Source organism: Alexandromys fortis, unplaced genomic scaffold (genome assembly GCF_014885135.2).
Source record: "Alexandromys fortis isolate MF-2015 unplaced genomic scaffold, M_Fortis_MF-2015_v1.1 scaffold_9, whole genome shotgun sequence".
In the NCBI taxonomy this organism is placed as follows: domain Eukaryota; kingdom Metazoa; phylum Chordata; class Mammalia; order Rodentia; family Cricetidae; genus Alexandromys; species Alexandromys fortis.
This window is the reverse complement of record NW_026067892.1, coordinates 13373441-13390035: the sequence shown is the minus strand read 5'-3', so window position 1 is coordinate 13390035 and position 16595 is coordinate 13373441. Positions and strand designations below refer to the sequence as shown.

The 16595-nt window shown below is 39.4% G+C and overlaps 2 protein-coding genes and 1 long non-coding RNA gene across 4 annotated transcripts in view; 1 reads left to right on the top strand and 2 right to left on the bottom strand.

Annotated features, from left to right (window-relative positions):
* Positions 1-16595, bottom strand: part of Cdk1 (cyclin dependent kinase 1) — a 1182536-nt gene that overhangs the window by 435198 nt on the left and 730743 nt on the right. The window lies entirely within an intron of this gene.
* Cabcoco1 (ciliary associated calcium binding coiled-coil 1) overlaps positions 1-16595 on the bottom strand; it is a 99164-nt gene that overhangs the window by 28044 nt on the left and 54525 nt on the right. The gene's annotated exons all lie outside the window — the stretch shown is intronic.
* LOC126499975 (uncharacterized) lies at positions 6054-16536 on the top strand. The gene is made up of 3 exons (XR_007591217.1): positions 6054-6419; positions 11029-11184; positions 12983-16536. It is a non-coding gene; the product is annotated as an uncharacterized lncRNA (long non-coding RNA).

The following is a 16595-nucleotide window of genomic DNA, read 5'->3' as shown; positions in this document are numbered from 1 at the left end:
AAGAAATTTTGTTTTTTTCTTGGTTAATCGAGATGTTTATAATCACTGGCAATTTAGGACGATTTCGCCCCCAGAACCCCTCACTGGTAATTATCAGTAAATTTTAGGATCGATGCAGAGTATCAGCAGGGAGCAGTAAGTTTCCTTGGGATGTGGACCACAGATTTCAAGTTCTGACCAGCTTCTTTTATGTAAGGGACAATTTCAGACACTCTTTTTTCTTGAGTGAATGACGGTCATTATCCAATTTTGTCCCGATGCCCTTATTGTAAAGGCGCATCATGCGTGTCAAGTGATCTTAGCCATAGTTGGATCCTTTTTACTAAGATGTAGGAAATGTAAAATGACTTCGCCAGCGAGGCCACGTGCGTTGTTCTTCTCCCTTAATGACATTAAACCATCGGCGAGGCTGCCCTGCCCACTGCTGCTCTTCTCGGTGTCTGCTGTCACACGTCTGCTTTGCCCAGGATTTGAATTTTAGGGAATTGCATTTTAATTTTTGTTGTCAGAACAACTTTGGATGATTTAGATGACTCCTGCTTCATCCTTCATTATATATTGATTTTCTTCTCAGTGTTTTTTTTTTTTTTTTTTTTTTTTTCAAATCAATTTTCGCATGACAAAAAGATGCCTTGCGTGGAGATCCAAGCCTCCATGAAACATCGTTTCTCACTTGTTGAACTAAAACATTCCAAAAGTCTGTCCAAATTACAGTTAAAATGGTATATTCGAAATGTATTGAATCAAATGTTTGCATTTCATTTGCACTTTGGTTTTTATTCCAAGTCTTCAGAAATATATTTTAGAGTTCTTAAAATGTCATTTAACTCACGGCAAGACTTGACTAGCTTTTCACACGGCTGAGGCTTAGGAGGATTTTTCCTCAGACTAGCTTCTGGTTTCATGCATTTTGAAGCTGCTTTCTCCTCCACCGTTCATGAATGTCCACAGCCTGACCACAAAGGATGCATTCACACTGCCCTATGACCTTGGACCTGGCACCTTTGTACAACCCACAGCACAGTGGATGGTGGGAGGGGCCTGGACAAAGATGGTTGCACAAACTATTGTGCAAGCATTCTACTACACCTCTCTAGTCCTGTGCCTCTCATTGTTTGTAGGATACTGTGTTTATGTGATACAGTCTTCATATATTGATCTTAATGTAGCTAACACTAAACCTGTAGTTGCAACTTTTCTCAGTATGGCAAAAAAAATGTAGTTTTACTAATTCTGCTGATGGTATAATCACTCTTTCATGTCTGAGCCGATTTTGGTTCATCCTAATGCCCTAGAGTTCCTTATCCAAGTGGCCATTAACTTTGGCATCAAATTTCCTTTCCAATATAATAGTTGTCCCTCCCCAATGTTGTCACCATACCCTAGCCATGTTTGGTAATGCCTAGGTTTCTTATCTTCCTAATTAGTCGTTCTGTTCATTATCTCTTTCTCTTCAAAATGGTGTGCGCGCCAGGGCCAAGTTACTTTCCTCAAGCTTCTGCTTTTATCCCAACAGTCTCACGCTCAAAACCCACCAGTTAAATTGCTGTCAGTTACATGTAGAGCAGAGCTCTTACCATAGACAGGGTTTTAAAATGGAAGCTGCTTCCATACTTACCAAAGAGATTAATTTAGATGAATTGGCCAGAAAGCCTGTTGTAATTTGATGGCAAGTCTGAACTGTAGGATATTTTCTAAACAGACAATGTACATTTTTAGGCAGGATGATTTTCAGCCTCAAGCAAGATTTGCAAAACCAAAGGTACCGCGCTTGTTATGAATTAACTTCTCTCCCATCCATCTGCTGTCACTTATATATACTATACTTCAAAGAATTCAGAATTGTCATTGTTTCCGGTAGGACTCCATTTCTCATGGAACCGCTGATGAAAAAGATTGCTAGAGTAACTGTAATTACTGATGAAGTGTTACAAGAAGTGATTGTGGGGCTACCTTAATGACTGAGAAAAACAAAATGAGACAGACCAGAAATAAACACCATTTATAATTAGCAATGGCCATTTGCATATAAACAGTAACTGTTGCCAAATTCAAATTCCATCTCATGAAGAGAGTAAAAGCAATTATAAATTCACGAGCAGGGTACAGAGGTCTTGGGGCATCTGTGAGTGTGTATGCATATGTGTGTGTATGTGTGTGTGTGTGTGCTACATATGATGGCTGGCGTTTCCATACCTCTGAAACTAAACTCCCTCTGTGTTAGAGTATCTAAATTGTGCTTTTATTGTTTTGTAGACTGGAGTTTATTATCTTTGTAGTCAGGCTGATTTCCTGAAATTGAAAATGATTTGGATTTAAATTAATAGAGTTTTAGTGTATGTAATTTGTAAGAAGGTTTATGCTACTACATAATTCATTTCCCTATATAACTGTTAAGATATAATATAGCATCTATTAGAATAATTTTTTTGATAGGGTAATATAAAAGCTTCTTCTTTTGGTGTATATGGGGGTGAGAGGCTGCTGGAGAACAAAGTCAGGGCTTAATGAATGTTAGGCAGGTTCTCTGACACTGAGCTGCACCAAAACCTCAGGAAAAAAATATTTTGACGGAGGAAAAGATATAATCGATTACTTTATTCTGACATTTTAATTAAAAATTTAAAACACTAAAATATCAAAAGCTAGGGAGACAGGAGAAATGGCTCAAAAGGGAGGACCATACCGTGCCATCATGAGGATCTGAGTTCAGATCCCAGCACTCGCGTAAAGACAGGAAAGGCCTCATGTGTCTCTAACCACAATAGTGTGGGTGTTGAGACAGGGAAATTAGAGACCCTGTCTCAAGTGTATAAGGCCAGGAGTGACAGACCAGAACACAGGGTGTTGGTGTCCTCCTCTGACCTCCGTAAGTACACAGGACATCATCTGTGTACACGTATGCACACATCCACTCATGGTGGGGTGGGGGTCTGAGTCTCTATTTGGATAGTATTTGGCTCCTAAAGTGGCAGAAAACCGTGACATCCAGTAGACTTTAAGGCACTGACATTTTAATGCTGTCTTCACGTAAAGCTGCTGGAGAAAAACATTCAAAACCACCAGTGTGCTTCAGCTTTGGGGGACCTGATCTTCTTGGGGTGCTCCTGGCCTCTATCCAATGTCCAAAGATCACCAGACAGTCCAAAATGACAGCAAAATGACTCGAGGCTATCTCTTTCATATTCAGAAAATAAAAATAAGCCAATACAAATGATATTCCCTCACCCTCACCCCCAAATACAATAACAAGACACGCTAAAATTTTGCTGCCAGAACCATTAGGTCACGTGGTCTCTGTCTCGCTCACTCTCCACTGGCTTAACAGTCTTTCACGACCAAGAAAGGAAGAAATGGATGCCGAGAGACAGTGCCTAGACTCAGACACCAGATATAGTGTCCTCTATGTCTCCAACTGTGAACTAATAGACCATAGCCTCTGTATTCCTGTGTCATCAGAGAAGGTAGGAAGACTTATTTTAGCCAATCGTATCCAGTTACAGAAAGTTACAGTTTAAATATAGTTAATTGGCTGTTGTTTTTTAAACCAGAATGTAAAGATGCTAAACTAGCTCTTGCCTGCTGGAACTGCTGCATTGTGTATCAAGATTCATTTTCATTGTCCATGACTCATGCCGATGATGAAGTTTTGCAGACAGAACAACCACCCCATCCCGCAAAGCCCTTCGGTAGTCCAGCCATGTTCCGCCTCCCCACATCTTCCTTTTTCCCACTCGCTTTCCCAACCGGCTTGTCCACACTCCAGAGTGGGCTTTGCTGTGGCCCACGTGACAGGAAACGCAGCAAGAGGAAAAGTAATTTAGGAATAAACAAACTTAACCCCAAAGGGACTTCAAGGATAAACAACATTAGCATTCCCAGCTGAGTCCTGTGCTTCGGAAAGAAGGTCTTCATTTTGTGCAGAGGACTTCTCTGCGACAGTGGGATCCGCGGGATGGCGGGAGTGGAGCGGAAACGCTGTTGCAGTTAGATTGCAACTCGAGACCGCCTGGCTCAGGGTCTCTTCGTGGGAAATTCAGACTGGGTGTTTAAGGATCACAATTACCCACTCTTAGATAATTTTCACTCTGTGACATTGTCCAACCTAGTTGACAAATGATTGCTTTTATTATCGTGGGGTCTAGGAGGGTCACTCCTCTCTGATGCTGCTTAGTTTTCTGGAAAGGGTTTGTCCTGAAGTATGGGATACCATGGGGTTCACCATGAATCCATTTGAGGGACATCATCTAGCTGTGGCCCAATTTTGTCTTATTTACTTTAGTCTGATTTGTTAGGTGCCTGGGTAGCCCCTTTTTTGTTGATGGAACTTCATCTATTCCTGGCCTTGGCAACTCTCATTTTTTCCAGAATTTCTTTTTTTTTTTTTAAACCCAGAAGACAAAAGATGCCCAGCACTAAAATTACTTCACTTCATTTTGGTATTTATTCATTTATTTTAATCTTCATCATCTATATTCAATATATAAGAACTGGGTTACACAACAATACCTTCATACAAGGTTATACTATACATTGAACATATTCACCTCTTTCCCATAGCCCCCTAACCTCCTTTTTCTGAGATTTTTAGGGGACTCTTTGGGCAGGTTGGATTTCTCAATTATGCTCTAATCTAATCCGGTCTTACTAATTAAGCCATTTTTACTAAAGGAAGCGGACACTGTCCCCCCCCACTCCACTGCATTTTCTTGTGCTATTTCTGTTTGGAAGATTTTGCCCTCCACTTCTCGGGTAGAAATGCTTACTCATAATCTCTTGATCGTGGCTAAGGCCTCAGACAGAGCTGAGCTCTCTTCTCAAGTTCTGAGCTCTGCAGTTACCCAATAGTCTGTAATTACAGACATTTAGACTTTGAAAATTCAGTGTTTCCCCATTTCCATTTGTAGGAGGCAGATTTAAAGAGATTTACATGAAGAGACAAAAAATCCATTGTATTTTTAACTCAAATGCTGCAGATAGCATCCTTGTGTTTTGGGGAGGCTCTCTTTGGTCATCCTCTCCTCCGGAGAGTCTCCATTAGGGGCCAGTGCACTAGCTCTCAATCTGTGGGTCACGACCCCTTTGTGGGTTGAAGAATCCTCTCACAGGGGTCGCCTAAGACTATTGGAAAACAGATATTTGCGTTACAATTTACAACAGTAGCAAAATTACAGTTATGAGCTAGCAAGGAAAATAATTTACGGTGGGGGAGGGGGTCAGCACAACGTGAGGAACTGTATAAAAGGTCTCAGCATCAGGAAGGTTGAGAACACTGGTCTGGTGGTTCTTAGCACCTCCGGACATCGACAGTGGAGGAGAAGGACGGGCTTTGAGATTTGAGGAGTTAGCAAGGGCCTTCACCATTAATGAATTCAAAAGGTTGCATAGGGAAGCCATGTGCAGGGGCAGAAAAAGAGAAAACACGCCCCAAATTTAGGGCATCTGAGTCCACCAGTTGGAGGACTTTGGCTATGCTGAAATCTACTGAGAGATTTGTGTCAAGAAGGAAGAGATGCTGGGGTGTACACGAGTGTGTGTCTACACATGTGTGCATCTGTCTCATGGCCATATCTAGAAAACTGAGCACAGCAGGAGGGTCAGGGCTGGGAGAAGAAAAAATAAACCAGTTATTTTGCGACAAACATCTAATAAGTGTCGCTGATTTCTCCTGGGTAAAAATGTTATCTCTTTGAGTGAGGCTAAAAGTCTAATGGGTTGAAGTCCCCTTTTGCACACACTTAATGGACATAGATGAGTACACAGTCTAATTAAATTAAACTTCGCTGCTAATTTTTTTTTGGTGTTGTCATTACAAATCTATAGTCTTTATGCTTCTAACATGAAAACGGTTTTTCACTGAGCAAATCTGAAAAAAAATGTCTTCACTGAAGAATTTATCTTCCTACTTCAGGGTCTGAGTTTTCTGTTTCCCCTTTTAATACTTAATTATTTTAGTTAAAAATCAAGGGGAGAGCTACTTCAATGAAATAATTAAGACAGAAAGATAAAAAAGCTGCTCTCCCTTTCGCGGATGTGGGTCTGCAAATCCTATGAACTGTAAATGTCTTTTGGTTTTGAAAGTCGCTTTCCATCTAGTTACAAATTGAAGAAGTGACTCAACTCGGTAGAATTTCCCTAATTCGGAATGCCTTGATTTTTTTGCCACTGCCTATGGAAAACTCTTTCTTAAGGGCAGGCAAAGATAGCTTGTAGCAAACCTCCACAGGAGGGCACTATAGTGTGATTGGTTCAAGCTGCGGCAGCTGAGAGCTGAGGCCCATTCTGTCCTTACCCGGGTTTGGATGAAGAGTCTCAAAGAGACTGTGTGCATTTCCTGAGCTGGAAAATTCTATGTAGTCAAAACTCAGGATGGTAGGTTTCATGGGAGTTGGTGTTTCCTCTATCGGATAAAAACGACTGTAAGTAATTTAATTCTTTCTTTGGAGGCATGTAGTCATGGCAAATTTTATCTTCAAACACAGGCAAATGGGTAAGACGCATTTGAAAGAAGCAAAAGCAAAAGCTAAGTAGGTCAAAATTACAGCATGCTTTAAAAATGGCTGGGATGTTTTAGAGCTGGCGAGCTAATCAATCAAAGCCGAAGACAGTGCCCTAAAGTGCACTTATTATTTGTGATTGGGATATGTTTGTAAGTTGTTTGCATAGACCACATTATTTTCAAATATCCACGTTACTTATAATGACATGTTTAGCTAACTAGACAGTGGATAGATGAATCAGTCTTAGCAAACGTAGAAACAGAATCGAAACATAAATTCTACAGTGGAACTCTCTATTGTCATAAAGCTTCTGGAAACATTGTCTGCCACAGTGTTTATGGTGAATATTTGGCCGAATGTAGAATTACAAAAAAAAAAAAAAAAAAAAAAAACAGAAAAAAAAGTCCCTTTCTCCAACTCACAGCTCAGTAGTATGTTTTCAAGCCATTCTCCAAGAGATAAAAATGTTAATATTTTACTAGATTTAAATCAATATAAAAGTAATTATGATCTTGGCCGTTGCCATGCATCTTTGTGAGCCTGGCCTTATTATCCTGAAGACTAGCAGAGCCTTCTAAGACCAAGCCAGCTGCACTGAATGGACAGTTTCATTAAACTTGAAAAGTAACAGGCCTGGTGGATATCGATATAGATTATATGGTTCCAATAACTGTTTATATAACATACATATTTCCAGTAAGAAAGCTATTCATCTCATTATAGTTTTTTTCTTTTTCTTTTTTTTTTTTTTTTTTTTTTTTTTTTTTTTGCTCAAAATGTCATGCGGGCTAATCCTAACAATAGAAGGGAAATGGGGGAGGGCTTGGGTATTTTGAGAACCTCTGTGGTGGGAAAACATGCTGGTAGCTTTGATAGTCTAGGAATTTGTAGTTGAAACAAAATAATGTAAGCGCAGTACAAATCTGACAGCTTTCCGAGCCTGCATTCCAAATCAGAAACCGATGACATCAAGATTTCATACAAATGAGCCTGGAGAAATGTCTCCGTGAGTCAAAGCACAGCCATCCACAGCCTGAGTTCAACCCCAAAACACAGGGAAGGCAGAACTGATCAAAAAACTGTCCTGTGACCTGCACACACGCACACACACACACGCACGCACGCACGCACGCGCGCACACACACACACACACACACACTATTTTTAATTAAAATATCATACTGATGAAAACACTTGCTTAAGTAGAGGTATGCTTGTGATGGTTCACACCTGGTTTGAATAATTAAATTTGTTAGTAATTAAAATGCTAGTTCATTGCCTTCCCAGGGAATCTAGACACACTGTCTAAATTTAAACATCTTTACTTTTAGCTTCCACTGACAGACCTTTATGGCAATAAATAATTCAGAGGGTAGATTTAAAAATACAAAAAGACTTGGATATGTGCTTACACATGATAGCATTTAAACATTTTGTCGTGTAAATTTGGCAACTGTTATACAGTCAGATACTTTGACAATGCAGCCACACTTAACCAGTTTTCTTTGCTTATTTTAGAGGCTTATTCTATTTTCTATCTTATAATATTTTATTATTATACAATGATGGGGATTAAACCCATTTTAATTACCAACAAATGGCAAGTGATCTACCACTCCCTCATGTCTTCAGGCCTGCCATCCAGAATCCAGTTCACTGGAGCCTTTATACTATGAGACATTTTATTGCTTCAAAATCTTAATATATTCATTACTATCAAATGCTTTGATATCAGGAAGTCTAATGAACCCAACTTCTAAGACAGCTTCCACTAGAGTTTATCGCATCGTGAGATATCAAAATACTGTTTGCACACAAAAATGTTTTCTTGATGAGATTTTATTTTGGCTTACCTTTTTCCTCCTGTTTATCCTTTCTTCTTTTCTTTTAAAATTTTATCATTGTTATTATTGGTGTGTGTGTGTGTATGTGCATGTGCGTGTGTGTGTGCATGTGTAGAGGGTAGCACTAAGCCTGAGAACTGCACTATTCTATGAATTTAAGCATAAATACCAAAAAGGTAGTTTGAAGACATGTCCATTTAACACACATGCAGACAGATGTTTCTTTCCCACCCACCAGTTCCCAAATGACCGACAAGAAGACTTAATATTAATTACAAATGCTTCGCCAACAGATCAGGATTGTTACTAGCTAATACTTATATTTAAATTAATCCATATTTCTTGTCTATGCTCTGCCACATGACTGGTACTTTTTCTCAGTACACCATACCTATCTAGCCTAGTTTCTCCCTGCATCTGCTGGCAGCTTCTCTGACTCCACCCTTCTTCTTCCCATCATTCTCAGTTTGGCTCTCCTGCCTAACTTTATCCTGTTCCGTTATTGGCCACTCAGCTTTTTTTACTAAACCAATTATAGTGACATATATTCACACAGTATGAAGGAATATTCCACATACAGAGACAGAAATAGCAATCCCCTCCTTCCTGCGCCTGTGACTTTCTAAACCTTGAGTTTAGTTCATGTTTACAGGACCAAGTATGACTTCCCTTCTGTCAAGCAGGCCTCAAATCCAATCCCAAAGTGGTTGGTGACCCACTAACCTCCATGCCACTATTGCACAAGTGGGCGCATCTCGCCTGGTAGGTCAGTGTTGTAGCATTCAGGATTCACAGCTAGCAATGCCATCAATAACTTTTCTCTCCTGTGTTTTCCTTATTTTTAAACTTGGAAATATTCATTATATATAGTATTGTCCTTCATAAGTACATTTCACACAAGTATATGATATAGTTTGACCATACACCTTATCTTCTTCATTCCCCCAGACCAGTGGTTCTTAACCTGTGAACTGTGACACCTTTAGGGATGTCAAATGACCCTTTCACAGGGAGTGGCCTAGACCATCAGAAAACACAGATATTCACCTTACAATTTATAACAGTAGCAACATTCATTTTGAAACAGCAACAAAAATAATTTTATGGCTGAGGTCACCACAGTATGAGGAGCTGTATAAAAGGGTCACAGTATTAAGAAGGTTGCCCTAGACAGTTTCACGTGTCTTGTTATATCATATGTACATATATGATTTATGTATCAATGTAAAATCTAGGACCCATAAGAGAAGAGATATTTGTCTTTCTGAGTTTGGCTTAACTCCTCAATGTGAGAATGTTAAGCGCATCTCAATACCATCTACCTTTCTGCAAGAGTGGTAATTTCATTTTCCCTTATGGGTGAATGAAATCCCATTGTGTATACACAATTCACTTTTTCTCCTCTACTGAGCACCTGGGTTGGTTCCATACCTTAATGACTGTGACCATTGCTTGACTGAACAGCCCTGTGCAGGTATTTGTGTTATAAGGACACACAGTCCTCTGGTCTTCCTTCCTCCTTTTTTTCCCCCAAAGTAACGGAGATTATTTTTTTCAGAAAAAAAATGTCAAAATGAAGTCAAACGTTCCATTCTTGAGCACTAATTAGAATGTTCCTGTGCAAAGACATTTAATTTCTAAGTTCGACTTACCTAAAACATTCAGTATTTTTGAGGGGCAGTTATTGGTTTTCTCTTAAGATAAGAAAAATCAGAACATCAAACAAGGGATTGGCAAGTCTTAAGAATCTCCATGATACTACATGGTAAGATGAAGAAGTCAGGAAGTTCCTATTCCTGGCTGGTACCTTGGTTTTCTCTTTAGGGGAAGGAAATCGTATTATTAGGCCTTTGTAGCCAGGCTCCACCATCCCCTGCCTCAGTGGTTGATGGAAATTACCCCATGTCCCAATGATGTTGACCTTGGAATTTAAATTAATCTCATATTGGGTCAGCATTTTATATTTGTTTTACTTTTTTTTTATTTCTGGGTAGCTTTAACTTAATCAAAATAATATAAGATGTTCCTGAACAACCACTGAGAACAAACTGTAGGCTAGTGTAGCTTCCTTGCTATGTACCGTCCGGCTCAAGTCTCAAAGTACAGGGTTCTTCACATCGTTCATTTTTCTCAGTTGGGAGAGAGGCGATGTTGGCTGCTTGCTTCTGGCATTTAGAAGTCAAGAGCTAGGTGCTCTTTATGTTACTGTGGTAAAGTCTTAGTTTCTTGTTGTGATAAAAGATGGAAGGAAGGAAAGGAAGGAAGGAAGTGAAGAAAAGCGGAAGGACGCATGGCAGAGAAGCCCAGACTCTGGCCTTGTGAGTCCCAGTCTGCTGCTGGTTTGGATGGTTGAGAACTAGGCAGGACTGGGCAAGCAGCATTGCTCCAGGCTCCTGCCAGCTATGAAGATGAAGCACAGTCTGGTCAAGTCTTCGGGAAAACCCACTTTCTAAAGCACATTTCTTTGTGTCTTTTGTTATGAATTGGCATCATCAGGTTAATTCTGTAAACACATAAAAGGAACCTAGCACTGATCCCTCCTCCACGTAATCTCTAGGGCTCATTACTTGTTTTTTTTTTTCTTTAAAACTATGATATGAATATGGAGATATTATTTGCTTTTGTGAGTTGACAAGGGGAATTGCAAATGGACTTTCTTAAGATGCTGATTCCTATTTCCCCAGAGATCTGCCATTGCCTGGTGACACATGACACCGCTTTGCAGCTCTGACAGGAGAACTGTGGTACTGTCCATATGTTCATATTCAGGAGAAAGGTTTTTATTGCCAAGCATCTGAAAGTTGACATGCCAAGTATTAAAGGCACGCACATAAACACAGGTAAGAACTAGCATTGTATAAAACAAGCAAGAAACATAGAAAAGACAGTCGTAGTCAAAAGGATTTCTAGCGCATTAAGGAATTAAGCAAAGACTTAATTCTTAATTCACCATAGAAAAGACTTTCAAAGAATCAGAAAGGTAACTCCCCCTGATTTTTAGAGACACCCAAAATGGTCTTGAAAGCATTTCAAGAGAGTTTCACAACTGTATTTAGTCCTTGAACTATATAATCTAAAAACACTGATGTTGGTGATTTTAAGGCTCTAGCAATACAATTTAGAAGTGAGTCTGTAACAGATATTAATGTAAATGATGCATGCAGACATTGAACAAACACTCTGCTGGCCTGCTATTAATGTGTTCCATAATTACACTGTGACTTAAATAGTTTCTATGGAGAGACAAATGCGAAGCAGGGAGAAGTGTTCCTGCATCAGCATTCAGAATTCAGATGGTGAATTATTTCATCCCTGCAGATATTTTCAAATATCACTGGGTAGGCACTCAAAATTATTTTAGATTTTTTTTTTAAATTGAGTCATTCTGATCATCTGAAAAAGAAATCAGAAAATGTTCTTGCTTAACAAAGAGGAACATTGTAGAAGACAGACAACAGGGATAGAATGTTAATGGGCAAAAAGAAATTCCAATTTTGCTTGCATTTTAGTTGCATGGAACAAAATCATTTTAAAAACAGCCACTGCTATTTGAAGAGAGTTATGGATGAAACACACATATCTAATTGTTATCATTATTTTGACCAGAGAGATGCTGTGTGCAAGGGTTTGAGCTGTACATTCTGTGAGCCCTAGAACTTTCTGAGGTATGAGATTATTAACCTGAAACAATTTAAATAGCTTTCTCCAGTATTCTGAGAGCTTCACTAAAAATCTCACTATTGTAAAATTTATTCTTGAGATTTATGTAGCAGAAAATTTATGAGTCTTCTTCATTGCAACTAAAGAGCTTTGGAAATTTAAAGTGTTTATAAATTCCAGTTGCATTCACATAGATATTAAAATGATGATATTTCCATTGGTTTCATGAATGCAATCGGTTTGCCTCAATAAATGTTTAATGAGTATTTTCCTATGTTTAGATCTGCAGAAGTGTCAAATAAATAATAAATAGCCCTACCTTTAGGAAGCCTATCATCTAATTGAAGGCAATGAGTCAAAGATCATGCTTTGTTATTTATGTAAGTGCCATTTTCTGTACATAGATTGCTGTTCTCTAGCAGTGTTGGTTTAGACCCACTCTTTGGCTCCAGAGTGGCCCCAGAGAATTCAAACGCTTTCAAGCTGCTTCTGTTGTGTTGACTCTGCACCCATATTTTCATCCCTAATTGTAACCAATGTTGACAGATGGTATTTTTATGTACTGTGTATAATATAGGAATGTATTGGCAATCATTTTATGAACACCAAATATAACATTTGAAGATCTCCTACAAATACTTAAACTCATGTCTTTTCTGGAGGCTGGTAGATAAACATAAAGGTTGTTTATGTGTGTGTATATCCCAAGTAAAGGCCATCAGAGGCCATTCACTACCAAAGAACAGCAAAGTGGACAAAATGGCCCCACCAGCTGACATCAGTGAGCCTTCTCCATCAGCTTACTGGGGGCTTGTGTGATGGGCACTTGAGTGACCATTTGGGCCCCACATGCTCACTCTGATGGATAATCAGTGCTCCAAAGATGCTCCGCAGACAGATTTCAGTTTGTAGTTCATCATCGCTGCATGTCAGAATCTTTCTCTGTCCAATCCAGTTTCTTTCCCCTTCCCTCCACAGCTATTGATTCTGAACTCCATCTTGACATCTGATTATGGGAAACCAAGCTTGCCACATGGAATATTGGTTGAATTTTGTCAGCAAGAGGATTTGTCATCAATATTCAGAGAGATAGACTTCTTCAAATCCTGAAGTTACTTCCTGTTTTCTGAACAGCAGGATACCAACTTGACTGTGACATCTTAGAGACAAGTCGCTTCTAGAATTTGCTTGATATTTTCCTACAAATGTATTGCATTTAAAGATGCTATTTAAAATTCTTAACCCATTGGATTCCTCCCTGTACACTCCTTCCTCACTTCCTTGTTGAAATAAGAAGCGGCGGGGCTGCGTCCCCAACACCCCGGCCGCTTGGCTAGCTCACGCCCGAAATAACAACACACAAACTGTATTCATTTAAGAACTGCTTGGCCCCTGAACTCTAGCCCTTACAGGCTAATTCTCGCACCTGGACTAGCCCATTTCTAATGATGTGTGTAAGCACCCCAAGGTGCGCTTACCGGGAAGATTCTAGCCTACATCCATCTTCATCGTGTGTGCCTCAGAGAGCAGAGCTATCGCGTCTACCCGGGAGAGCTGAGCATGGCGTCTGTGCTCCCGAGCTGTCGGCTCTCTCCCTGGAAGCAGAGCAGAGTCTGACCTCACTTCCTCTTCCGCCCAGAATTCTATTCTGTTTACTCCTCCCATCTATGTTCCAAGCCATGAGGCCAAGCAGCTGGTTTATTATAACTTAACCAATGAAATCAACAGATTGATATATGACACTCCCACATCACTTCCTCCTTTCTGTCTTCTCTCCCTTCTGCTTCCCCCTTTTCTCTTCCTATTTCTACCTTTGCCTTTTGGTTGTGGATCCTTCTATGATGGGTGCTTTGCCACTGAAGCCCAGTATCTTTACTAGGCTAGACTATGTCCTGCAGTTTGTCATTCTTTGCTCTTTTCCAGAATGATCGTTCCCTTTGTTCCATAAAGGTTGTCTTCAGGCACTTTGGAAATATTATTTCAATATGTTTGGGTGGCTTGTTGCCAATCCTTTCTTCCCAGTATTTGGAGATAGTGGGACTTCTGCATGCTATGTCTCCATCAAAAACCTGGGACCTTTGTCTGTCTTTTCCTTCTCATTTATTGTGTAGTTTTCTGGAATTTGTTCTGCACATCACAGGTTGGTTTTCCCGTACTGCTGCTTTAAACTCTTTATCATCTTAGATATTTTAAAACCTTTTAATGTCACTGCCTAACCCTTTTTGTTACGTCATTTCTCTTTCCATTACATTTTATTTCTATGTCATAGATATTCCCCTTAATTTATTTGGGTATTCAAAATACATATAGGTTAAAATTCTTCCTTTAGAATAAATCTTCATCTACCTCAACTGTGTCTACTCATTCTTCCCCTCCCTTCTCCTTCCCTTTCTCTCCCCCTCTCTCCATCTCTCCCTCCTCTTCCTTCATTACTTTCTCTCTTCTTATCTCCACTTTACTTTTATCTTTTATTTCCTTCTTCCCAGCTTTGGTTCTGCTATCACATCTAATTTAAAAACCACTACTTATTTTTAATGAAGTGACCTCCTAAATTCTATATGAAGAAACTCAGGGCTGTATACCATGAAATAGAACTAATTCTTTAGCCTCTAACTTTTGGAGTTTCGAAAGTTTTTGAGAAAATGGTAGAAGGAAGGCTTGCCTACTAAGTTACTGTGTTCTTGAAGTATGGCTGCTTTCAATGGAAAGACCAGACCAGAAACAGCAAGCGTTCTTTATAGAAGCCACTCCCAACTACCTGTCAGTCTTGTCATCAGGAGTGGGAGAGCTAAGAACTTTCCCCAGTTCATCCAGGAAAGGCACTGCTTGGATTTTCTGTTGCATCCCTTGCAACGCTGCTATAGAGATGTATACTTTGCATTGGTATGGATCTTGGTCTACTGATACAAATTTAATGTCAATTTTGTTATATGTATATTTCGTCTCTTAATTAAGGTGTTATTTTTGAAGAGCTCATTTAAAAATGTAATGTATAATTAAGAAATATAGGCTAATAGATAGTCATCTATAATAGTCAAGCTTGTAGTCATGTTAGTTGGGTTTTCTAGATGTACAGAGATATATTTCAGATGGATAGTTATCCTTCAAACCTTTCAAAGACTACAGAATATGGCATTTAAAATGTATTAAGAACTTAGGGCTTTTCATGACAATGAGACTCATCTGCTCCTGGCAGCACCAATCTACTTCAAGAGGAAAATGAGCACCTAAGAGGCTCCTTATGGGGCTTGTTAGCCATTTGGGTAAGAAAGAGTTCTTCCTGAACTGCTTGATGGTGTGCTGTATGAACTGGATATGCAAGACCCACAGAAAAATGACCACTGAACTTGCCTAAAGGTGAGACCATCCTTCAGGGTTCCTGTTACACAAAAGAGACTGCCAGACATTCCGCAGGACACAGAAGAAAGCAACTGATGGGCTTTGACATTACAAGGGAGAACAGATCTTCAAATTTCCTGCTTCATGGAAAAGTTTGTTGGATATTACAGGCCTGTAGCTGAAAATGGATGCCAGAATATAACAGAAGAACTTTGGGTGACTGTCCAGGTAGTGAGATGTCTCTGTCAATTCTAGAGTTTTGGAAGTTGCTTAAAATGTACTTCCTGTTAACTTAGATAATATTATATCCTTCTGGAGTTTTTGGTGGAGTTGAAAAAAGATAGTTATAATTATAAAAAATAGATTAGATATAAAACTTTAGTCTCACAAAGATTGGAAAGATGATAGAGCATTTTCCTTAATTTGCCAAATGCAAATGGACTAGATATTGTAACTATAATTCTTGCTTGATAACTGTTTTGTTACATAAAATTTTACTATGTTAAAGTTAAAACCTTCCTTTTTATTTAGATAGAAAAGGGGAGGTGATGTGGGATTCCCCTCTGTATGCTGTGAATATGTTTTATTGCCATTGGTTAATAAAGAAGTTGCTTCGGCCAATGGCTTAACAGAATAAAGTCAGATGGAAAATCTGAACAGAGATGTAGAGAGAGAGTAGTCGGAGTCAAAGAGATGCCATGTAGCTGCCAAAGGAGACAGACACCCTGGAACCTTGCTAATAAACCACAAGCCTCATAGTAATACACAGAATAATAGAAATGGGTTAATGTAAGATGTAAGAGCTAGCTAGAAATACGCTTAAGCTATTGGCCAAAACAATGTTGTAACTAATACAGTTTGTGTGTGGTTATTTTGGGTCTGGGTGGCCAGAAAACGAACAAACAGCCTCTACCTACATGACCCCATGTTGTATTCACATCTAGAGAATTTAAGCCTGGTTCTCAGCTCCCTCCCTAAACATGATCTATACAGCTTGGTGTCTGACACCAATTCTTTGGAATTACATCATTGGCTTTACCTTCCTCAGCTGAGGTTGGGAATCAAACAAAGTCATTTTGTAACACACCCTCCCATCATTACTGTCTCGAGAGTAAGACGATAGCTGTCTTACATCATCATTCTGAGATGCGGGAAAACAACGATGAAGTCTGGTGTTTGGTTTACTATACAGAAAATCAGAGTCATGGCAATGCTTCCTCAAACTATGCACTGGAGCAAGTCTCCTCCATTC